The 25,638-nt window shown below is 40.0% G+C and overlaps 1 protein-coding gene and 1 pseudogene across 1 annotated transcript in view; both read right to left on the reverse strand.

Moving 5' to 3' along the window:
- The window catches only part of map3k1 (mitogen-activated protein kinase kinase kinase 1, E3 ubiquitin protein ligase), a 110,923-nt gene that overhangs the window by 68,123 nt on the left and 17,162 nt on the right, over positions 1-25,638 (reverse strand). The gene's annotated exons all lie outside the window — the stretch shown is intronic.
- On the reverse strand, positions 164-4,523 carry LOC144497537 (NADH dehydrogenase [ubiquinone] 1 alpha subcomplex subunit 5-like; annotated as a pseudogene).

The following is a 25,638-nucleotide window of genomic DNA, read 5'->3' on the forward strand; positions in this document are numbered from 1 at the left end:
CAGCTGCTTGCACGTGAAGTGCTGGTTCAATTGTGTTTGCTAAAATTGGGATGGCCCATTGCTGCAAAATTTAACCACATGATTTTTTGACAACAGTACAGCTTATAATTGACAGAACGGACAATATGTTTTGCCAAATAAAGCAGTGTAATTTACATAAAGTTTAAAGTGGCCATTTCCATCAATTGTGAGGGGCTTCTTCTATTAATGGCTCCCAAGCTTTCCACTTGGCCATTTTATGTGCCAGAGAAAGTTCATTCTCAGCCTGTGAAATGACTTCCTCTATCTGTCCGCAGTTGATTTTGTCTTCTAGTTTTTGAATATCACGCTCCGACTTTACCAAATTAAACCATTCATTGATGGTCTACTCAGTGTACTTCCTATAGGTTGAATCCTGAGGCATGGATTGCAGATCAGCAAGATTTCTGGAGTACTCAACGTCTCGTCAAGATTCTGGGCCACAGCAAGACCCACCAACCCAGTCGTTTTCTTCAGGATCCGGCCATGGTAGAAATCTCTCCCCTTCCCCATAACTTATAACCTAAATTTCTACTAATGAATGAAACAAACCACATCCAACAGAATGAAACATGCCATAAGTGAAACTAAAAAAAAACTTATTCAAATGTGTTGAATGATGTTCTCATCAAATCCTCCTAATTCATAGAGCTCTCAAAAAAGTTACTTCGGAAATAAAGTATTAAAAATCTGAAATCAGAATTAGACTATTAATGAGTGGGCACATACCTGTAGTTCTACAGCCATGAACATCTTTCAAGATAAATGTTAAAGAAATAAAGTTTCAGTAGCTTTACATATTGAGACACTGCCATTTATTCCTGCTTACACAATATTACCCTTCACATCACTAACATTTAAGTTTACTGGATCAGAATATGGTGTTTAAGATTATTCTTTCCTGCAATGATCCTTTCAATGCAAAGACACATTCGTTAAATGCCAATAATTCTCCTGTTTAGGTAGAGAACAGTATTGGCTCCCTATGTAAAGATATATTGGCATTGGAGGCAGTCCAATTGTTCACTAAGCTGATCCTGCGTTTGGAGGGATTTTCTCCTGAAGAGAGGTTCAGTAGGTTGGGCCTGTACTGACTGGAGTTTAGAAGAATAGGATTCTCAGGGGGCTTTACAGGGTAATGCAGAGAGCTTATTTCCCCTTGTAGGAGAATCTAGTCCAGAAGGCATAATCTCAGAGTATAAGGGGTTACCCATTTAAGACAGATGAGGAGAAATTTCTTATCTGACAGTACATAAAGATCAAATACAATAACTGTGCAGAATGTTCAATACTTCAGGAACAAGGATGGACTTTCAAAGTCTAAAAATGGTGACAAGCTATTGCTAGATCTGACTGACGTACAAGGAGAGATTGAGTTGGATTGTATTTGCTGGAGTTCAGAAGAATGAGGGGAATCTCAAAAACCTATAAAATTCTAACAGGTTTAGGCAGGATAGATGCAGGAAGGATGTTCCTGATGGTGGGGGTGTCCAGGGATAATAGTCTAAGATTAAGGGTAAACCTTTTAGGACTAAGGGGAGACGTTTCTTCACCCAGGGAATGGTGAACCTATGGAATTCGCTACCACAGATGGTAGTTGATGCCAAAATGTTGTATATTTTCAAGAAGTTAGATATAGCCTTTTGGGCTAAAGGGATCAAAGGATACAAGATATGTGATATGAGACGGAGGGGGACATGATTGAAATGTATAAAATTATGAGGGGCATGGATAGACAGGAAGAAACTTTTCCCTTTGGTGGAAGGATCAATGATCCATGGGGCATTGATTTAAGATAAGGGGCAGGAGATTTAGATGGGAAGTGAGGAAAAACCTTTTCACCCAAAGGATGGTAGAAGTCTGAAACTCACTGCCTGAAAGAGTGGTGGAGGCAGAGACCCTCATTACATTTAAGTATTTAGTGTGCACTTGCAATACATGTGCTTAGAACACACACCATGTTGTCAATTCTGTGTTCTACTTTCTGTAAACTATTGCTTCTTAAAAGTTACAGAATATGTTCCTTCATCTAGTTCACTAGAGATTAATGTGGAGGATTAACATTATTTGTTATTTAAGCTGCCAGAAAATAAATTCTATGGCTTACATGGTGCAGCCTAGGATAAGAGAATGCTGAGGAAGCAACAGTAACCTGCAGATAGTGAGGACTTGCAGATAGTGAGGAACATTGTCAGAAGCTACAGAAGGATATAGATAGGCTGGAAATTTGGGCAAAGAAATGGCAGATGGAGTTCAATCCTGATGAATGCGAAGTGATGCATTTTGGTAGAAATAATGTAGGGGGGAACTATACGATAAATGGCAGAACCATAAAGGGTGTAGATACGCAGAGGGACCTGGGTGTGCGAGTCCACAGATCCTTGAAGGTGACGTCACAGGTGGAGAAGGTGGTGAAGAAGGCATATGGCATGCTTGCCTTTATAGGACGGGGTATAGAGTATAAAAGTTGGGGTCTGATGTTGCAGGTGTATAGAACGTTGGTTCGGCCGCATTTGGAATACTGCGCCCAGTTCTGGTCGCCACACTACCAGAAGGACGTGGAGGCTTTGGAGAGAGTACAGAGGAGGTTTACCAGGATGTTGCCTGGTATGGAGGGGCTTAGTTATGAGGAGAGATTGGGTAAACTGGGGTTGTTCTCCCTGGAAAGACGGAGGAGGAGGGTAGACTTAATACAGGTGTATAAAATTATGAAAGGCATAGATAGGGTGAACGGTGGGAAGCTTTTCCCCAGGTCGGTGGTGACGTTCACGAGGAGTCATAGGTTCAAGGTGAAGGGGGCGATGGGGGGGGGAGGTTTAACACAGATATCAGAAGGACATATTTTACACAGAGGGTGGTGGGGGCCTGGAATGCGCTGCCAGGCAATGTGGTGGAGGCGGACACACTGGGAACGTTTAAGATTTATCTAGATAGCCATATGAACGGAGTGGGAATGGAGGGATACAAAAGAATGGTCTAGTTTGGACCAGGGAGCAGCACAGGCTTGGAGGGCCGAAGGGCCTGTTCCTGTGTTGTATTGTTCTTTGTATCTCAATATCAAACTCCATTCCAACCCACCAAGAGCTCTTTTTATTCTATAGTCAAGGTGCGACAACACACGTTAGGCCCTACAATGTGAACGGTCGGTACATATCACAAACTACTTTATTAGTAGGTATTTACTTCTCCACAGGAGAAGTCCACTAGTTAGAATACATTGTACTCAGATAAACCCTAAAAGCAAATAAAGTTATTTTGTACAATAGAATATATGCAAAAGTCAAAGTGAAGCATTTTTAAACAATACCACATCACTTGTACTACCACTGATAATGCACTGCAGGGAAAGCAGTGACATTTAATTATGAACAAGGCATGTGTTTCTAAAATGCGAACAAATTAAAAACCTTTATCTAACCACTAAAATAAAGCTTCAGCTGCACTTCTTGCAAACACTGAGAAATGCTGTCAGAGGTAGGTTAGCAAAATATTTCTATAATCAAATGAATAGAACTCCCACACAATCCTGAGTTAGTAACCTAAGGAAATTTGGCATGTCAGCTACGACTCTCACCAACTTTTAGAGATGCAACATAGAAAACATTCTTTCTGGTTGTATCACAGCTTGGTATGGCTTCTGCTCTGCCCAAGACTGCAAGGAACTACAAAAGGTCGTGAATGTAGCCCAATCCATCACGCAAACCAGTCTCCCATCCACTGACTGTCTACACTTCCTGCTGCCTCAACAAAGCAGCCAGCATCATTAAAGACCCCACGCATCCCGGACATTCTCTCTCTCACCTGCTTCCTTTGGGAAAAAGATACAAAAGTCTGAGGTCACGTACCAACCAACTCAAGAACAGCTTCTTCCCTGCTGCTGTCAGACTTTTGAATGGACTTACCTTGCATTAAGTTGATCTTTCTCTACACCCTAGCTATGACTGTAACACTACATTCTGCACTCTCCTTTGCTTATCTATGAACGGTATGCATTGTCTGTATAGCACGCAAGAAACAATACTTTTCACTATGTTAATGTGACAATAATAAATCAAATCTATACAGTAGCATAAAATGATTAACTCAATCTGAGATCACTATGAGCAATTGATGTAGTGTGTGGAGAGAGAAAGTGAAAATTTCAAAAGGGACAAAGCCACTTGATATCACTCATCAAATATTCACAAAAGAAATCCAAAAATCTGTTTTGTTACAACATGCAACACACCTTAATTTTTTATAGCACTCAGCACATTTCTGACAATGAGATGCTTCATTTCAGGTATGATTCAAATGGCCCACTAGAGTGTTTTTATCAAAGTTTACTTCGGAATACAGTTAACATGTATCAAAAGAAAATTAGCAATAACTTTTACCAATTACAAACAAGAATAAAAACAACCATGATATTGTACAAACTTCACAGCTACATACCGTTCCAACCAAACAAATTCCATAAACAAAACCCTTTTTTCCCCCCTCTTCATTCATGAGACATAGGGCATTGCTGGCTGGCCAGCGTTTAGTGCCCATCCCTCGTTGCCCAAGGGCAGTTGAGAGTCAACCACATTGCTGTGGCTCTGGAGTCACATGTAGGCCAGACTGGGTAAAGACGGCAGATTTCCTTCCCTCAAGGACATTAGTGAACCAGATGGGTTTTTTCGACAATGTACAATGGTTTCATGGTCTTCAGTAGATTCTTAATTCCAGATTTTATTTGTGGTGGGATTTGAACCCAGGTCCCCAGAACATTAGCTGAGTTTCTGGATTAATAATCTAATGATAATACCACTAGGCCATCACCTCCCCTATGCCACAGGTTTATCACAGCAAATACAAATGTTCACGTGATGCGGGAACTCAGTCCTTTGGTTAAATGCTGCAGTTCACTTGAGACACACACCCATGAGCTTGAAGTCAGAACAGCTTCCCAAAATACCAGGTAGAGAGAGAGAGCGCGAGCAAGCTCTAGGTACTATCTAATAAACCACCACAGCAGAAATGTTCACTCCAGGAAGGCAAACAGCTTTGCTTCCAGTTAGCCAGCAGAATTTATAATACCAGAGCGAGCGAGAGAGAGAAACACTGCTTTCCACCTAGCTCCTCATTCTAAAACCAAAACTGAAAGTGAGTCCTTAGGCTTTTCTGATACTGATTCAGAAATTACATAAAGATCAAATACAATAACTCTGGGCAGAATGTTCAATTCTTCAGGAACGAGGATGGACTTTCAAAGTCTAAAAATGGTCACAAACTATTGCTAGATACTTGGCACATTGATATCTTTCAAGATGTCAATGTGTACACCCACAAGAATTGTTTACAGAAATACTTCAGTAAAATTGGGTGAGTCATCCTCACTGTTGCAGGTGCTGTGTGGGATTATGATGACCCAGCCTAGATAAACAGCATATGCCAGAATAGTACAAATACATCAGTGCAATTTTTAAAAAATATATACATACACATCAGTACAATTTTAGTTGGTTGAGGAATTCCTCAAAGCAGGCATGCTGCCTGATCATCCAAATTGAGCGTAAAATAAGAGGGAGCTTGCACAAAGGATTTCCTGATCTGCCCTTCTTATACAGGCTTCCCTACAGTGTGATTTCACACCCTATACTATTTTATTTATTCATGGGACATGAGCATCCAATATTGCCCATTCCTAATTACCCTCAACATAGTAGTGGTGAACTGTTGCAGTCCATGTGGTGTAGGGCGTTTTAGTGACAGAGAAGGAAATATAGCTCCAAATCAGGAAACTTGACAAGAGGTTGAAAATTGAACAATTTTTTTGTAATTATAAATACATCAGCACAAAATTCCTAGCTAAAGTGACCACGAGTTCCATTTGCTTTGGTATCGCTGCTAGCAGTTGAAACAGTGCTAGCACTAAGTTAAATAAGGTAATAATGCGGACTGCAGAAAATGTACTGAAAAGCATTTCAAAGACAACCCGCCAGATTTTGCTAGTGCAGGGATTTGTGCCCTGGCCAGTTAGACAACTCGTCCCTCACCTTTTAGTGAAGGTTCTTTTGCCCTACAAGTTCTTGGAGATGACGGAGGAGAGATTTGATTGCGGATTCATAATCTTAAAGGGTCTGGGCAAAGTAGGTAAGGAAAAACATTTAAAGTTTATTACTGTCACAAGTAGGCTTACATTAACACCGCAATGAAGTTACTGTGAAAATCCCCCAGTCGCCACACTCCGGCGCCTGTTCAGGTACACAGAGGGAGAATTTAGCATGGTCAATGCGCCTAACCAGCACATCTTTCGTACTGTGGGAGGAAACCCACACAGACATGGGGAGAATGTGCGAACGCCACACAGATAGCGACCCAAGGGGAAATAGAACCTGGGTCCCTGTTCGCTCATGAAATGATCAAGAATGAGAGGATACAGATCTAAAGTAAATGGAAAAAGCAGCAAAAGCAACAAGGCTTAAAAGGATTTCATGCATAGTGGCGAGGGTCTGGTATACATTGCTTGAGAATGTGGCAGAGGCAGGTTCAATCAAGGCATTCAAAAACTGCTTTCTGAAAGGATTACTAGGAGAAGGCAGAGCAATGGCACTTGGTAAATTGCTCATTTGGAGAGCCAGTGCAGACATGATGGGCTGAATGTCCTTCGCTGACAACAATTCTGAGATTCTCTAAGTTACTGAAAGTCCAAGCTGATAATGGAACACACTGAGAAGAGCGAGTTAGTCAATTCAGGTAGCGAAAGTAAAGAAGAATGGACTGAGACAAAGGAAAAAAATTAAATATAAAAATGTTAAAACTTAAAATCTAACAATTTACTCCTTTAGGAACGAGACTCCAAAATTGTTCACCGAGTGAATAATTACAGGCTGGAATAGTTGAGTGAAAACAGTCGCATGGCAAAGCTGGAATGCATTTTAAAAAAGGAATCAAAGTTAAATTCAAGTCCCTCATCAGTTTGATTCGAAATTTAAGGATTAATTTAAGGACAAATGCAGGAATTTCATGAAACAAAGTTGAGGGCAAACAGGGCCCTTGTCACAAATTGGTAGGCAAGTTACACATTCATAACAGAGTGCAAGTGAATTCATTGTTACTTGGGCAGCAAAGTCCGAGTTGATTAATTTTGATGTGGCTTTGGAAACAACCCTGCAAAATAAATGCTCTGGCCTGGCAAGACTGCCAACTACAGAGACTAGCCTGTGTCACCTTTCATTGCAGTGTTAATGTAAGCCTACATGCAACGCTAATATAAATAAATTTTAAAAAACTTAAAATGGGGAGATTTCATGTCGAGAAAGAAACAGAACAAGACGACTACATGCAGTTGGTTAACAAATTGTAACTGAAGCACATTCTAGTCACCATTAGAAATATCTAGAATCTTTACACTTATTTGCTTACACGACTTCCAGGCACACTGTAAGGGGCACTCGTCCAGTATTTATTTTCCAGTAGTCTGCTGACAGCAACAAGCTAAATCCTGTTTTCAACTCTACAGTACTAATTTTAATACAAACTATTCACAATAATGGCAAATTGTCAAAAAGTGAACATATACACAAAGTCCAAGTTAACATAGCAAAATAAATTATTTGCTTCACTTAAAAATCATTTAAATCATATTTTAACAGTGCATGAGATGGCACAGTCACTTTGAATTGAGCTTGAAATAATTTATACAGACCGCCTTTGTCTGACTGCTTAAAGGACAAAATAAGAGCTCAAATCCAGTTCTGCTAGAATGAGGGATTAATATCGCCCATAACCAAGTATAACCAACCATGCATCTAGTAAAGGGAAGGGACTAAATCTATTTAGAAAACATAAAGCCAAAAAGAAAAAAAACAATGATCAAACACATAAAAGCCTTGGATTCATTTATCTTGCACTGTTATAGGCCAAGAGGAACAGAAAACATTTGTTTATTGTTTCTGCAATTTTCCAGGATCTCTAGTCTAATGATTAATGATTGGGGACAAAAACAACTGATTTTGTTTTGCAACAACAGTTCACTGGAACGATTATGTTATGATATTTAATATAGAACAATGTCAAATTAAATAACCACTATTCAGAGCTAAAACACTTACTGTCCACTGACACTGCCTTCACCAGAAAAGCATTTTTGATCCAACAGATGTATTAGCTCAACGTCTCAACTGTTTTTTTTTGATAAACCGGAAGTACTTTGGGCTGATGTGACAGATTAGTTTCATGTTGCTGTGCTGATAATGCAAGTTAGTTGTGATTTGTTTTGAAACATTTCTGCCGTTCTCACATTCTCCACGTTTACTAATAATTTCCTGAAGTCACAGTGGTTAGTTGAGACAGTCCTACAACCAAACATCAAGTCGGTATAGGGTGGCAACTGCCAATTTTGACGTGCCTCCAACAAGGGGCAAGGGCAGGGTTGGAGAAAGAGAACACATGTTGCTTTGCAACCTACTGGAAAAAGACTGCCAATGCTTTTAACCAGAAGGCACCAGTAAAGGGGTTAGTTCTCTTCAAATAAATCTTGACAAACATTCTTTAGCACCGCAGCATTTGCTGCATTCCACATTTGTTTGAAAAATACACAACGGGCCAGCATTGGCAAGTGATGGCCCGCTGGAATTACACACGGTTAAAGCGCACTCATGCTCTGCAAAACTTGGTTGAAATGTCTGCTGGCTGGAGCTGCTTGGAGCCTGCAGCAAGAGCCCTCGCAGACCCTAGCAGAGTCCAACACAGGTGAACTCTGAGGCAAAGCCTCTTGTATTGCACTGGCTGCTGGAAAGTAGATAGGTTCAGGCCAGGAAGATGGTAAAGTGGATGGGTTGGAGGAGACTTGGGGTTGGGCCCACAGGTTGGTGACTCTCAGCACAGTACAAAGTTAGCACTTCTGGACAATTGGGTATAAACCTTTATCTGGAAACTTCAGAGAGGGATTCTCCAACGCATCTTTGGGCCCCCCAAATCCAACACGGAGGAGCCAAGAATTTACAGGCCAATATTCACGCGTGTACCACAAGTACGTTTTTCTACACAGAAGATGTAATTTGAATAATTGCCAGACATGGTTGAAGATATATAGACTTCCAAGAGTTTTCAAAACAGCTAGATGCTAAATGGAAAGAGTTGTGTTTAGATGCTAGAGGAACAAATTGCTGTTGTTGGCCTTTGGAGTAGCCAAAATAATATGAAGTCAAAGAGAGATTACATTCAACCACTGACATCAAGAAACATGAATTATTGACCAAAACACTCTTGCCTTGACCAAACATCTATCAGTCCTGTTTTAAAAAATATATTTGATTGAATGCATCTCATTTTAGTATTGCTGAACATTTTGTTTTGTTGAAGCTTTTCGTCTTGCACTCTTAAGATATTCACAAGAATACAATGCAAGGAAAATCAACAAATTTATGCTGTATAAGAGTGTGAATGCTGATTGGTTGGCAAGTGCAGTTAACTGCCAGGCATTAACTTAAACCAGGCAGCTCAACTCCAATTCATCAAGGCACTACCAGAGGAATGAACCACTGAACAGTTGTCACTCATGTTGCTTAGCTGAAACAGGCACTAATTGTATACAAAATACTGCAGAGACTGGGAACATGTTCATGTTCTATCTGCAAAGAACAGGGCCTTGTGCATTAACACATGTAGCTTCCAGCACGTGCAAATGTGACACTGCAAGCCCAATGGTTGTCAGTACAAGACCTAGCATGCATGTTGTCCAATCGTAGAATCGTAACTAATATTAGAGACTTTTGCGAGCACAGGTTGGTTGGGTTAGTCTGTACTTTGCCTGTAGCAAACAGTGGAAGGGAACTGCTGTTTGATACAATCCTCCAGTCTTTGGAACATATGGCCTACATACCTAGCATCACAGACACTGAATTTATGTATTACATTCCTCATTTGCGTGATAGGTAGAATGCATTGTTGGCTTGACGACAGCATCCTGTTCGTAATGAATACCACTTGTGTTGCTACTGCAAAGCAGCAGTATGAAACAGCAAGTTTCACCAGTTACTCAAATTTGAAATACCTTGCCGCCCCACCTCCCCCCCCAACCCCCGGGTGATTGAAAGTGTCCAGTCTATCTCCAATGATGAAACAGGCTTAGGTCTGTTCATGAGTTTGCCTGTTGTACAGCACAAAATTATCTGCTCAGTGTAGTCATTATCTCACAGAATGCCTTTGATGTGCCTTATTTCAGCATTAAGCCGACATGGCGAGCAAATGGCTTGGGCCCTATGTACAAGGTTGCCAATAAGGCCAAATCAAGAATCTCAACACGTGCATTGACCAGAGAAGTTGGCTTTGGTAGATGGTGGTAGAGAACCCATTGACAGATTTTTCAACTAATAAGTCAAGGAAAGGGAGTTTATTTGATGGCTCAGTGATGAGCACAGGATAGAGCCCATTAAGACGTGCAAGCAAATTATTACATGCAGCTGCGGATTTAAAAACAACTCGGAAATACTGCAGACACTTTTGTTATGGAACCGAAAGTTGAGAGATCTGGGCCTAGAGGGGATCCCATGGCAAAACCACCTATTTGGTGTGGTTTGATGAATACAGATTTGTGCAATGGTAGTGGGTCCAGATTGTCAAGATAAAGTATGGAAGTGCAAATACCTATGGGCTTCCTTCAGTGAAACATTGGTGAATAGGTTAGCAATGTCAAGCGAGCATATGGACAAGCATTACTATTGATATGCAAGTCCTGTATGGTCTTTGCAAATGTGAACTGTGTGCATGGGAAACCTGCTCAAGACAGATTGTAACAATTCACCCAGCCATTTGGCAAATTCATGTTGTGCAGAACCAGTCATAGGCAAGAGCATAAAGGGATATCACTTGTGCCTTGGAAAGTCCATATGCATGTGGATGTAGCAAGCCGCAAGAATGAACTGTCATGTCGATCACGCAGCAGCTCACTCTTACGCAAGTCCAACAAGCATTTTTTAGGCTTACTTTCAATCAAGGCCATTTTGAGCAGCAGATCCAATGGATACGAATTTGGACCGATCATGAAGGATGACGCACATTTTGTTGATAGTCATGCTTGTTAAGGATGGTTGTTCCTGTCTCTGTCAGGTTTGCCACTGTGCATGTCTGGGTTGGTCTTAAGACCCCGCAACACTCCAACACATTTGGATTGCAAAATGAAAATCTGTTCGGAACCCCGCAAATGCATACACTAGATCAGCTAGGTGCACTTTCAACAGCTCAGCATCTCCAGTGGATGGTGGCTTGTGACAGGATAGTTTGTGACAGGCATACCAAACTACATGCAAGAACAAACTCCACCAACATATCCAAGTCCTTTTGTGATCAATGGATTTAGTTTTGTATGTGCACAAGCAATGGAGCCACAAATGGAGAAAGCCAACAGCCAAAATCACATCTCAAAATTAAAAGGAATGATCCATTTCTAAAAATGGAATTATTTGTTCTTCCTTTGCCAATATCTTGACTTCTTCCTCAATGGCTGGATTTCTTGCCAGCTGACCCTCAAGGGATTACTCAGCGTTGGGAATGGAGACTAGGAGGAGTGGTGGTAAAAAAAGATAGATAAAAAAGGCCAAAGTTTACAATGACTCAAGAAACAGCTGTGGCTAAAGCCCCAAGATCCTCTCTCCAAGCAGAGATACAATCAAGGGCAATAATGAGGCCTAAAAGAGGTGGCACTGGCTGTCAGCAAGACTTCGAGCACCCAACAAATGTTGAAATATTGTCAACAGTTTAATGATTGAGGTTAGCCAAGGCAAGTCAGGTCACGAGTTCCCAGGCACCTTTCCAATGCAACACAACAATTGCCGCCATATCAATCTGCAGATCTGCAAAGCCCACGGGCTTCAATCGCTACTTCTGGTAGAGCAGCAACTTGTGTATACTTTTCCCACCAAGACAGAATCTTCAGAAATAGACTTCAGAAATAAGCTCAATACATTTTAGAAATGCCATGTTCCACCTTTCAATACCAACAGATTACTTTTGAAGTGCATCACTATAAGCAGACAAACTCCGCCAGCCAAGTTAGCAGCCAACTGTTTTTGCCAAATTGATTCAGACACAATGCCACATCCAGTGTTTGTACAGCAACAAACCAAAATGTTTGCACAAGTTAATGTTGAGTCACACTTGGTCGCAGAATATAATGATGAATCCTTACTTACACTAATGTTCTTGGGTTTCCACCCTTTTGTTCAAAACAAATGCCCATCTAGGGAGCACAGATACCACATAACCCAAAGATTTCAGCAGAGAAGAAGTTTGTCACTAAGCTGGCATTGGCCAGCACAAAACTGTTCCAACACCGTGTTCCTCATGGTTTCACATTAAGGGAAGTTCAAAAAAAGTTAAGGAACATTTAAGGGCAGCAGATTAGGCCACTGCAGAATTTGGAAAAAATAGTCAAAGTTTGTAAAGGTTTGACACCTAAACTGGGTTGTAGGGAAAGCTAGCAAAGAGGTCAGATTTCAACCCCAGTCTTTCATTTGTAAACTTACCTGGAAAAGTGGATCACGTGGCCCTGTTGTTTGGAAAGAATGCCTTGGCTCCAGGAAAATAGGAAAGAGACACAAATCTTGACTAGTACAATTACACAACAGATTGTTTGTTCAATCTAACCTATTCCTGCAGAGGCTCTTTCTCAAGCTTTGGTGCCAATAGGTCTGATGTGAGAAACAAAAGGGCCTTTCGTTGTGGAAGTGAACTGGCAAAGGTCCCAGGGCTTAACGTGATACTGATGTAGGAGATCGTGTGGCACCACCTATCTGCTTAAATCTTTTCATGCAGACTGTTTCCCCAGAACCCAGCAAACTGGGCTCCACTTGTATTGTGTGTGGTAGACGCAGAGTAGAGAAAGCATATTTTCTTTTACACAAGTTAGCAATTTCCAGCATGCATCAACTTTGGCAGCTGAACAATTAAAAATCACAATGCAATTACTCATTCAAGTGAAAATCAATACCGTTTGATGAGAAATATATAATGCAACAATGAACTACCATTAGTGGTCAATTGCAATAGATCAGAACTTGCATTACAGGAAAAAGTTAAAGGCAATTTGTGGCTTCAGCACAAGAATTTTCTACTATCCTGACCACTTCCTGCAAGCCTGCAGCAAAGCTGTACCACTGTGGATGTGATATTCTACAATTTACCAAATATGGATCGCAGAAAGGCCTGCAGTCAGGAAGTGCCTTTGTTGACTTTATCCTGTGCCTAATACACAGTGTGGTGCACAGGCATGCTACTAAAACTCTTCAAAATCATCTCTGAAAACCCAACTACTAATCAACTCCATGATCAGCAACCAGTTTCTGGTGTACACTGATTGGCCCCCACAAGGATCAGGCCTTACACCAGCTCCAACTTGTGTAACCAGTGACCTCCATCCCACAAAATCATGCCTCTTCACATATATGCTGATGACTTGGCCCCGGTTTTTGCAGTCTAAAGAATTTCAGGAAATTGAGAAAATGCTCACTGACAATCTATAGCTTACTTTGTAAAATGGAGACTATGAATTAACAATGCCAAGACTGTCATTTCAGCTTTCCATCTGAACAATGCAAAGGCCAAGAAACAAGATGTCCAGTTGCCGCCACCACTTACCCACAACCCAATGCCAAAAATATCTTTTGAATCCCTCTTGCCTGCACAACGAGCTATTGGAAACACTTCCAGAGCACTGGAGCCAGGGTCAAGATGAGCATAAATCTTATGCTGAATCTGGCAGGTACCACCTGGATCAGCAGAGTCAACTATGCAGTGCTTCAATCGCCCCAATCTACCCAGAGTATGCTGCTCAACCTGGCTCAGGAGCCACCACATAGAACATACTAAACATCCACTCCAGGAAACCTGAAGAATTATTTCTGGAATGTTGAGAACAAAACATCTTAAGTGGCGTCCTGTGCTACTGAATCTCCTTAGTCCTCAGGGAAAATATATTTCTCAAAGACCAACTGACAGCTAAAGAAGCCTTCCCATTGACAAAGGACCCAAAGGAAAAATCACAACCACATCCAAAATCCTGTAGTCCTTAATGGAATACTCCCCACCTCTCCATGGTACACCCCCTGGGTTGACTGCAAACACCAACCATAATCTTCAGAGTGGCTAAGTCTCAGGTTTTCCACATGAGGTTGGGCCAAGGAAGAGATGATCACTTGCGCTACAAGTGGAACAAGTCAGAGCAATGCTCATTTAATGAACGGAAGTGTTTCCAATAGCTCGTTGTGCAGGCAAGAGGGATTCAAAAGATATTTTTGGCATTGGGTTGTGGGTAAGTGGTGGCGGCAACTGGACATCTTGTTTCTTGGCCTTTGCATTGTTCAGATGGAAAGCTGAAATGACAGTCTTGGCATTGTTAATTCATAGTCTCCATTTTACAAAGTAAGCTATAGATTGTCAGTGAGCATCTAAAAGAGAGAGAGATCCTTTCCTAGTTGCACCACAGCCATTTCACACCATCAGCTGAAACTGCCAAAAGAGACTTAACCTCTTCATTCTATGAATAAAAAGAATTACTGCCTTAGTTAATAACACTGCTCCCCACTGGGGGCAACATCGCAGAAAGAGTGAATGGGATCACAAGCTCCCCTTCCTCCAAAACTGTGCCAAGTACCTGAAGCTTGGGTATCCTGCCCTGCCCCACTCCCCTCTCAGCCTGAGGCTTAAAGGAGGGAGAGCAATGTACGTAGTGGGTGGTTGGGAGGCTTTGTAAATATCATGTAGCCTGCAAACCCTGAAGAGCGAAGCTATTGGTTCTACATTTGAACTGAACAGGGTGGCTGCGGTGGGGCTGTTCCCAGTGATAGGACCAGATTAAAGGCACCTTCTTTATTGGAGCCAATGTGCAGCAGGGAGCACGTGTAGTCCATCCTGGACCAGAATGAAGAGGGTTTTCAGAGATTCCGGTAAAGGAGAGCTAGACTAATAACCACATGGAAGAAGTTTTCATGTATTGAAACAGATTTTCATATTTGTGATGTGTGAATACACAATTATATACTGAATATTACAATGCTGCTTTGTTTTGGTTGGCATATGGTTCATGTTAATTTTCATGTGTTAAAATGAGGTTGCATTGGAAAATATTTTGGGAAGCACTGCAATAGGGAATTCAGACAAAACTTCTTTCCCCAAGAAGAGTGGTAAGAATATGAAGCTCAATACCGCAGGTGTATTGACAGCAAACATTTAGATGCATTTAAAAAAGGGTGAATAGACAAGCAGAGGGAGAAAGATATAGAAAATCACAATGCTAGATTTAAACAAAGAAAGATGGAAACTGGCTCAGGGGGAGCATTAAATGTCATGGTCGGGTTGGGTCAGTTTTTGAACAGTCAGGAACTGCCTTTTTTCACTTTATCCTGTGTCTATGCCAGTGTAGTGTACAGGAATGCTACATATATCCATGTACCTGATCTGCAGCATTAAACTTGTCTTTGATCTATACAAGCATGGAGGAAAAATGTTAGTGACTGTTAGGTAAATCATATGGTCCTTACTAGGATTTGTTTTCAAAGAACAAAGAAAATTACAACACAGGAATAGGCCCTTCGGCCCTCCAAGCCTGCACCGACCATGCTGCCCGACTGAATTAAAACCCCGACCCTTCTGGGGACGATACCCTCTATTCCCATCCTATTCATGTATTTGTCAAGACGCCCCTTAAAAGTCACTACTGTATCACCTTCCATTACCACCCCTGGCAGTTCCAGGCACCCATCACCCTCTGTAAACCTTGCATCTTAAACCTGTGCCCCCTATTAATTGACTCTTCCACCCTGGGAAAAAGCTTCTGACTATCCACTCCGTCCACGCCTCTCAATCTTGTAGACTAACAGGTCGCCCCTCAACCGTAGTTCCAGTGAGAACAAACCACGTTTCCCCAACCTCTCCTCATAGCTAATGCCCTCCATGCCAGGCAAAATCTTGGTAAATCTTTTCTGTACCCTCTCCAAAGCCTCCACATCCTTCTGGTAGTGTGGCGACAGAACTGAACACTATATTTCAAGTGCGGCCTAACTAAGGTTCTATAAAGCGGCAACATGACTTGCCAATTTTTAAACTCAATGCCCCAGCCGACGAAGGTAAGCATGCCGTATGCCTTCTTGACTACCTTCTCCATCTGCGTTGCCACTTTGTGAGCTGTGTACCTGTACACCCAGATCCCTTTGCCTATCAATACTCCTAAGGGTTCTGCCATTTACTGTATATTTCCTATCTGTATTAGACCTTCCAAAATGCAGTACCTCACATTTGTCCAGATTAAACTCCATCTGCCATCTCTCCACCCAAGTCTACAAGCGATATATATCCTGCTGTATCCTCCGATGGGCCTCATCGCTATCTGCAAATCCAACAACCTGTGTGTCGTCTGCAAACTTGCTAATCAAACCAGTTACATTTTCCTCCAAATCATTTATATATATTACAAACAGCAAAGGTCTCTGCACTGATCTTTCTTTCACCATCCTTTTTCTGTTCCCAAATGCTTCAAGTAAAAATTCCTTTGCATTGACAGATCAATTTTAAAACAGTACCACATGAATTTGGTATAGGAATCAAGTGATTCAAATCCAGCCTCAGTAATTCTCATTTATTTCCTCCCTGTAGCCACCACTTCCTTCCTAAGGGAAAGGGAAATGCAGTCCTTTTCACACAATATATCAGATTTCAAACTAGTTAGCAACAAGAAAGTTTTTGCTGTGCTAGTTGTGCAAACAGATGTTTGAAGGTCACAACACCAACACAGAAGCCAAATCCACGATTTGGCTTCTGTGATGTCAACATAGTACATTCTCGTCCTTCGAATTTGGTTTGTGCAGCAAGCAAGGAATGGATTCGGGTTTGCCTGGTCCATTCTGAGCATTGACTTTATAACTTTAAGCTTAGAGTAGATCAAGCATCACAAGATGAAGTGTAATGTCTTATCATGTCAGCTTGCATCTTATTTGTCTCTTGTGGGGACCATGAATTGGAATTTGAATTTATTTTTTGAAGCAAGGAATGGATTTGGATTTGCCTGGTCCATTCTGAGCAGCTTTGTAACTTTAAGGGTGGATTAGAACATTTTTAAAACACAGTATATACAAAGCAGCCACCGCCATGGCTTAATGGCGAAAGACCTCTGTGTAAGGGTTTTCAGCAAATGTACACCAAGAGGCTGGTAACTGGGTAAAACCCTTTGGACTGTGTGCTCAATCCCAATGCAATACAAATCTATTGAAGCACCCATGCAACATGACCATGTATGTAGTTTGAAAATAAATGGTACTCCCGGTCATGAAAATATAGAAATGTTTGTAATTTTATTATTGAACTGAAGCGCCCAAGTGCATCTTGATCTATGGACAAAATGTGAATACCACTGCACGTGTGAAGAATTTGAAATGTTTTGTAATGTGTCTTCCAGATATGAATAAAGTATATTTTTGCATGAAGTACATACAGTACACAACCTATAAGCAACTAAGGGGACTCCAACAAAGGTTTGGTAGCATATAACTGAGCGTATTGAACAACAGGATCATGGTCATTCCACATTAGATGATTTCAGCTGGGGTGGTTATAGCACTACCACAGTCAACATCATACATCAGCGATCCCAGAAACAGCAATAGAAAACAAAATTGAAGGCTAGATTTTTGAAGTCAGCTTGCCAATGGCCTTGTGGAGAGTTAGCCGCAAACGATCAAGAAAATTCTGTAGGAGAACTGCTCTTTTCTCAATGGCAGTTGTAGATCTGGTGCCAAGGCAAGGGAACCTCCTTGCATGTTGTAGCAGGTGAGCAACATTCACACATACACCAAACCAGGAAGTTAAAATACTGAATTTCCTTCAAAATTTTCAGCTACGGAAGTAATCAACTGGATTAATAAAGGAGCTCAGGCAAACTTTATTATGGAGAAATCTGGCATTCCCCAGATTAATGTTTCAGGGTCAGTGAGGGTGTTCAGCTGCAATTAAGTTAGTATTCCATAAAAACCCGGTTAAATTTCACTCAAGTGTGTAACTTTTTCCAAGGCTTTTTACAGTGAAACTGATAGTGCAAGTATTGAAGTCCTGGTCATTACAAAGATTCTCTGTTAATTGCATTCCAGAGGTCTCAACAACGCATCCTGTGAAGAAGCGTAGCATCACTGACAGCGACATGCAACAGAAGAAATTGCTGCCAGTTTCAGGAGAGTACTGATAGCAGAAATTGAGTTTCACTGTCATTACCACAGCAAAATCCGAGCCCAGATATTCTATTTTGATTACTATTCAGTGAAACTTACTTCAACTGTGTAGTGGCAGACAATTGGGGAAGGACTCCCCATCACAGCCAGCAGGTATCAGCAAAGTATTCAGCTAAATTCAGACAGAGCACCACCTTTGGCAAGGTGCCAAGAAACAAATGTTACTATACCTGTACATAAGAATTTTTTGAGAAAATGCAATTTCCAACATCTGATGTGAATTTTGTTATTCTTGGCCAGTAATAATCAATAGAATGAAGAACTAAAATTTCAAACCATCATGGTTCACGTGATGCAGGAACACCTAACAGCAGTGTGGGTACGTGCACCATATGGGCTGCAACAGTTAAAGAAGGCAGTTCATCACAAGCTTCAAGGGTAATTAGGGATGGGCAATGAATGCTGACCAAGCCAGTGACCACCACACCCTTTGAATGAATAGAGAAAAAACTGAAATTGAACGTAAAAGCATTGCAAAGGACCAGCAAAACCTGACAACACAATCTAAAACAAGTGCATCAATTATACACACAAAGCATCCAGCAAGTTGGAATAGTGTAGTTAGCACATTAACTCTGGAATATAGTCACACATCTGACAGTGGTTATACTCCCGTTGTCACTGGTTGGTTACTGCAAGTGGAGTTGCTTTATAAACTCTCAAGAACAGGCATATTGAGATCAATATCATGCACTTGTAGGTTGCATAAAGTGGCACACAAAAAAGGTGTGTTTTTGGAACTTGAGAAAGAGAAAAGTTGATAAAGACCAAGTTGAACTCACAATAGGTACCAAAAAGTGATACTTTACATTTCATCAAAAGCAATATTGCAAGGAATGGTCAAGAATCAATTAATCTATAAGCTCTTAATAGAATTAAGTTGCACATTCAAACACTATTTAATCAGGGCTTAATTTTCAGGCTACCATTTAAATTCTTGCTCTCATCTCAGTGAAGGCTCAGCTAAATTTCTTCCTTTTAATATAACCTACTCTCAGAACAAGTCTTCTCCTTTCTATGTTCATTCCTATCTGTCTGCCTCCTAAGAAAATAAGGATTTGCAATTCATAGAGTTAGGCCTACAAATGCAAATTTTAGAAAACTTCCTGATATAGTGGCTTTAAAATAAGGCTAGAGTTTGAAAATGGTGATAAAACTATGAGCTATTATTTTAATCACAAGTTTGAATTGCAAAATTGGAGATATTTAATATTTAGGGTGTATTTGAAAACCAGGCGATCAAGAAAATATTTCAATTCTCAAATGTTCAACAGTTCAAGTATTTCCCTCATTGTAAGTTATATTGAAAAAATATTGTAGGCAATATTCTAAAAATAAATGTGCGCACAAATTGTCAGTTTAAAACATGGTTTCATTTACACAATTCAATTTAAGATCAAACACCCATAAGGGGTATCAAAACTGACAATAGTACAGAACCCCGCACACCAGTGAAGCATTAATATTAAAATCCAAGTTTCACCAAGAGCTTAAAAGTAGTAAACATAGGCTCATGTTTCTCTGATTTTGTAGTGGAGTAGAGCTATAAAGGTGATAACAAGTTGTGCAATACCATAAAGATTAAAACAGTTGGCAAGCTAGAAACAAAAAACAGAACAAACTGTTTCAACTCGTCTAGACAACAGGCTGATCATGACAGAAACAATAGATGCAGGATAAAACATGTGCAAAACATCAGCAAATGATTTTTTATTCAGATCTTGTTTTAATCCATTAACTTTTCCATTTGAATATATAGCCTAATTTAGGTTGTAGTCACAAGATCCAAGAGCACAAAATGCAAATGAAGCTACCTATAACACTTAAATACAAGGACAAGAAAAGCTAGTCACAAGATTACTGATAAGAATACTAAGGAAGTCTGCAGGAGAGTTTGAAATACGATATGCACACGATCCAAAGTTCCTCTTCTCGACCTTGCATCTTTTATGTTTCTCCCACCTACATTACGAAATGATTTGGAGCCAAGCATAATCTAATATCTTTTATCTAAATGTGAACTAATGTTCCAAATGAGTGCAAGCACTCCAGAGATCGTAACAGACAAATATTTAATAGCATATTATTTAACCTGATTTTTATTATTCTGAAATAAATCACTTTTCTACCCACCGTTGCTGAAATCTCGTACCAACACGATAAAATACTCATTCTTTGCCATGTCTCCAAGACCTTCTGCAAATTCCTGGACAACATAACAGTGGTAGTAACTACAGTGGCAGAGAATTTAGAAGAGTTAGAAAACCATTTCTGGGCAATCCGGAACCTTTCCACTGCGTGGTATATTCTTCAATAATTGTATGACCTTTGGGGTGGGGTGGGGTGGGGGAGAGAGGAGTTGAGAGAGTATCTGGAGGATAGGAAATTAAATCTCTTCCCAGTTGATACCAAATAGGTATAGTGGGCACACATTGAAAATGGTATACCCTACCTGTGGCTACCAAATCGTGTACTTTTGTACTGTGGTTGCACAGTTAGTTGAAACTATGCAAAATTATTTTATTTGGAACTATTATATTTAGGCTGGAAAAAAAAACACATTCTGCAATCAATCATTCTGTGCTAGATTCAGACCCAGAGATGAAAGATCTACTCTAAACTGTTTTTTTTGTTAAAGAGAAGCAAAAACTTGCAAGGAAGTTATTTTTAAAACTTTAGTAGCATTACCCAGTAATGGCCAAATCACTCTGGTGTACCAAAATGGTGAACCACTAACTATACAACAGGGATCAGATTAACATTTAAATTTTCCTCAAACAATTCATACAAGTTGTACTAGAAGTCAGTAAACGGATCTTCCTGTAACCTCTAGCAAGAGATGCTCCAAGATAAAAATCACTTTATCTGCAACTGGGCCAAAGGTCTCCATTTCCACTTCGCCAGTTAGAATTCTTGTATTTTAAATCAATTTTACACAGGCTGCTCAGACCTGGACAATGGCTGAAGCAGAAAATCTGATGTGTTTGTTCTAGAGGTGGTTCACTTTCTTTATTCCACCATCCAAGCATTCTGTAGTTATTACGAGAATTCCCAAAACAAGTTTTAAACTACAAGAATCTATTAGACCAATTGAAACAATTTTTTTGCAGGATAGTTATGATTTTCCTTCATATCTTCCAAATAGCAAACTCGATGGCTAGGTTCCAAGGAAATATTTGTTAATTCATCCAAGAAAAGCTAGTAAAAAGCCACTAGATATTGGGGAAGGAATAAAAAGGTTCCTCAACCCCTTTCTGAAACTGGAGGTAGAATAGAGGTCGATACGTATTGAGAACTTCCACTTCTGTCCACAAATGTTTCCTCTTCAGGCACGCACGAAGTACAGGCACTAAAGCGAGATGTAATGCAGCCACTAACACCCAAGGTATCATACCTAACATAAGAAAACCAAAATCTATGATTGCAGTTCCACAATAGGAATAGATATATGAAATATGCGTACAATTTATATCATTTTACTGCAATCCAAGTGAAAGTACTGTCCCAGCACAGCATATCCTTTAAATAAGAGTTCACTGTACTGCAAATCTGTTTCCATGCTGAATTAACTATGCTTAATGCTGTACCTTAGTAAGCCCAATTTTACAGATGTTCGGTAAATTGTTCAGAGAAAAGGCACAAAACTGCTGAGCTTGCAACTGTCTATTCCATTATAAACAAGAGAAATATTTCAGAAACAGCCTTTTAGTAAACAATAACCCCCATTCTTAAGGTCCACTGGACCCATTATTTCACCTGTAAGCAATGCAATATGATCTTTCTCACAGTAAAGTATTTGAATTTCACAGGCCTATGTATGAACAATTCTGAATAAAAGCAAATTACTGCCGATGCTGGAATCTGAAACCAAAAGAGAAAACGCTGGAAAATCTCAGCAGGTCTGACAGCATCTGTAAGGAGAGAAAAGAGCTGACGTTTCGAGTCCAGATGACCCTTTGTCAAAGTTTACCAATTTTTATTGGAAATAGGACTTAAACCTGGTGTACGGTGGCTTATTTAGGTAATAGGAACAACAAGACCGCTCATTCCTCGTGAGAAAAGAAACAAAATGGGCTAAAAACAGCAGAAAAACTGGGAAAACATACATAAAATTACAAAATAGTAGCAACAAGTTGAAAGTAGCAATATTCCGAAGAGCTAATGAGTATTCAGTGTCCTGACCAATATTTATTAAAGTCGCTTCATAAACGCAATATATGGGGTGGCAAGAGGAAGAAAGAGGAATAAAGAGCCAGTGTGGGAAGAGGCATTTAGAGTAAAAAAAAGCTCGTGGAGTATAAACAGGTGGGTTGAATACCCGGTTTCTGTGGTGTAAATTCTATGAAGGTAATTTAATTTGCATCTTGAAAGCCTTTTAGAGATTCTCCCAGACCCCACACTATAATAGATATTGATTCCAAAGTTGACTTTACTCTTTACGATTAAGTATTTCCAAATTACCCAAACTGGGAAATTTCTTGTGTCCTTTTACATCAAAGAACTGCCACAAAACAGTAGATAGCATCCTTGGCAGCAGCACTTGAAAATCACATTGAACTTCAAAGTTATGAAAAATGGGAGGTTAATTATTTTGTTTAATAAATTAATCATACGAATTCCTAATGAAGCCCATTTAATTTAGTTTGTACATCTCCCACAATCCTTCAATGCTATTCGTACTTAGTGAATTACCAATAAACATAACAGATTATCACTAAGTGAGTAAACTCCACGGTTGCCACAATTGAAGGATGAAGAAGGTATGAAAAATGTTTTTATTTAAATTTGAAAGAATGGATCATTGAGGAAATAAAAATGACAATCAAAGAAAATCCCAAAAACTGAGAAGCAAAGCTGAGGAGCGCTGCTAGTCACAAACCTCACAAAAAACTTGGCATTCATGCAGACTGTGGGAAGCAATGGCCGAGTGGCATTATTGCTAGGCTATTAATCCAGAAACTCAGCGAATGTTCTGGGAACCCGGTTTGAATCCCACCACAGCAATTGGTTGAATTTGAATTCAATAAAAAATATCTGGAATTAAGAATCAGTGACTGATGACCACGAAACCATTGCCGACTGTCAGAAAAATCCATCTGATTCACAAATCTGCTGTCTTTACCTGGTTTTGTCTACATGTGTCTCCAGAGCCACAGCAATGTGGTTGACTCTCAACTGCCTTTGGGCAACTAGGAATGGGCAATAAATGCTGGCCAGCCAGTGATGCCCATGTCCCACGAATGAATAAAAAAAGACTGTAACAAACCTCAAAAATAATTATTCCATATTTTAATGCCCACTCAGATCAAATTTGATGATTCTAAACAAAATCCTTACAAATGAGGCAAGAATCCCCAAATTTTCCTTTTTCTGAAACTGAACATCAGATCAGAAGATGCATGCCAATCACATATCAGCATGCATGCTGTGTGCTATACGGAATTCATGAATGTTATATACATTTATTTCAGGACTCCAATTTACTGAGGGAAATAATCAAAGGCTGCACACATTCTTTTCCACCCTCCAAAGAGGATCTAGATCAGCTTAGGTACAGTTGTGAGATGATCGTCTTGGTCATAAAAAAACGAATTCAGTCTTTCATTCCCACTTAAACATGGAGCAAGGACAGTACTGCAATAATAGTTAACACACTGATGGGCTTTGATGAGCTCAGCATTTAGGGCACTAATTTAGGCTGCTTGCCAAGGCAATGTTTACTAATAGCAAGATCACTGTCACTCACTTTAACATCTGCATTAACTTTCAATATTCCATCAGCTAAATGGTTGCAGCCACAACAAACATACGTTTAAATGACAGTCTGATAAGTTCAACAAAGCGGTTACTTGTGAACTAGTTAACTGCAGGTTAGAAACATGCATAGAAAATAGAAGCAGGAAGAGGCTATTTGGTCACAAGAGTCAGAGGTTTACAGCATGGAAACAGGCCCTTTGGTCCAACTTGTCCATGCCGCCCTTTTTTTTTTAAACCCCTAAGCTAGTCCCAATTGCCCACATTTGGCCCATATCCCTCTATAACCATCTTACCCATATAACTAAATGCTTTTTAAAAGACAAAATTGTACCCGCCTCTACTACCACCTCTGGCAGCTTGTTCCAGACACTCACCACCTTCTGTGTGAAACAAATTGCCCCTCTGGACCCTTTGGTATCTCTCCCCTCTCACCTTAAGCCTATGCCCTCTAGTTTTAGACTCCCCTACCTTTGGGAACAGATGTTGACTATCTCGCTGATCTGTGCCCCATGGTCCTTTGAGCCTGTTCTGCCATTATGATCATGGCTGATCAAATTCAAGACGCTGATCCCACCATCTCGCCCATATCCCTATAGCTACAGGAACTATTTCTAATTCCTCTTGAAATCACACAATGTTTTGGCCTCAACCACTTTGTGGTAATAAATTTCACAGATTCACTACACTCTGGGTGAAGAAATTTCTCCTCGCCTCAGTCCTAAAATGTTTATCCCTTATTCTCAAACTGTGACACCTTGGACCCCATCACCTTTGAGAAAGAAAAACTGCAAAGTTTAATTTTATCATATGATAAGTAAATTTACCTATACTGTGCAAGCCATCATTGATCAAAATTAGTGCATGCAGCTGGTCAGTGATTTCTGTAGGATACTTTCTAATTCAAGTCACCCAAAACAAATAATCTAGATTGGAAGTCGAGGTCACATCTTTCTCTTTGTGTACTTCTGAAAGTATCGGCAATTTGTTTGTTACAAGCTAGCTTGACCACACACAAGCAGAAGGAAAAGATAAATGGGAAAAAAGTATTAGAGAAAAAAAATCGAAAACTTGCAAGTACAGAATACATGTTACTTTAAAATCATGCTTCTGTTCCAAAATATTTATCGCTAAAATCATACATTCATCTTACAAATAGCATACAAATGCTACAATAAATTTCACATCTAATCTGCCTCATTTAATATTTGCAATGTATTTTAACAGAGGCGATACAGTTCATGATATAAAGAGATGTGGTTCTAAGTTAACAAAACGGTTACCATGCTAATAAGAAATGTAAAACTGCACAGGAATATGCAGTTAAATAGCAATCATCCAATAAAGAACTACACCCTGAATTTGCTTAATCGGAGATTACAATTCAGCTCTTTAATAAACGGTTCTTTGAAATTCTATGCAATGCTTTCAAAACATTAGCCAAAACAAATTTGTCAGTGAGCAGTGGCTCCAGTTGTGAATAAAAACAAGCTGCTGTGTTTTTAAGAACAAATCTATCCATTTGTCCTTCCTCTACAGCTGCAGGGCAAAGAAATGCATCAATTCAACCAGATATGCAATGTCCTCATTTGTTTCAATAAACACAAGCCCCTGCAATAATGCAACA

This window comes from Mustelus asterias, chromosome 1, assembly GCF_964213995.1.
Source record: "Mustelus asterias chromosome 1, sMusAst1.hap1.1, whole genome shotgun sequence".
Lineage (NCBI taxonomy): Eukaryota > Metazoa > Chordata > Chondrichthyes > Carcharhiniformes > Triakidae > Mustelus > Mustelus asterias.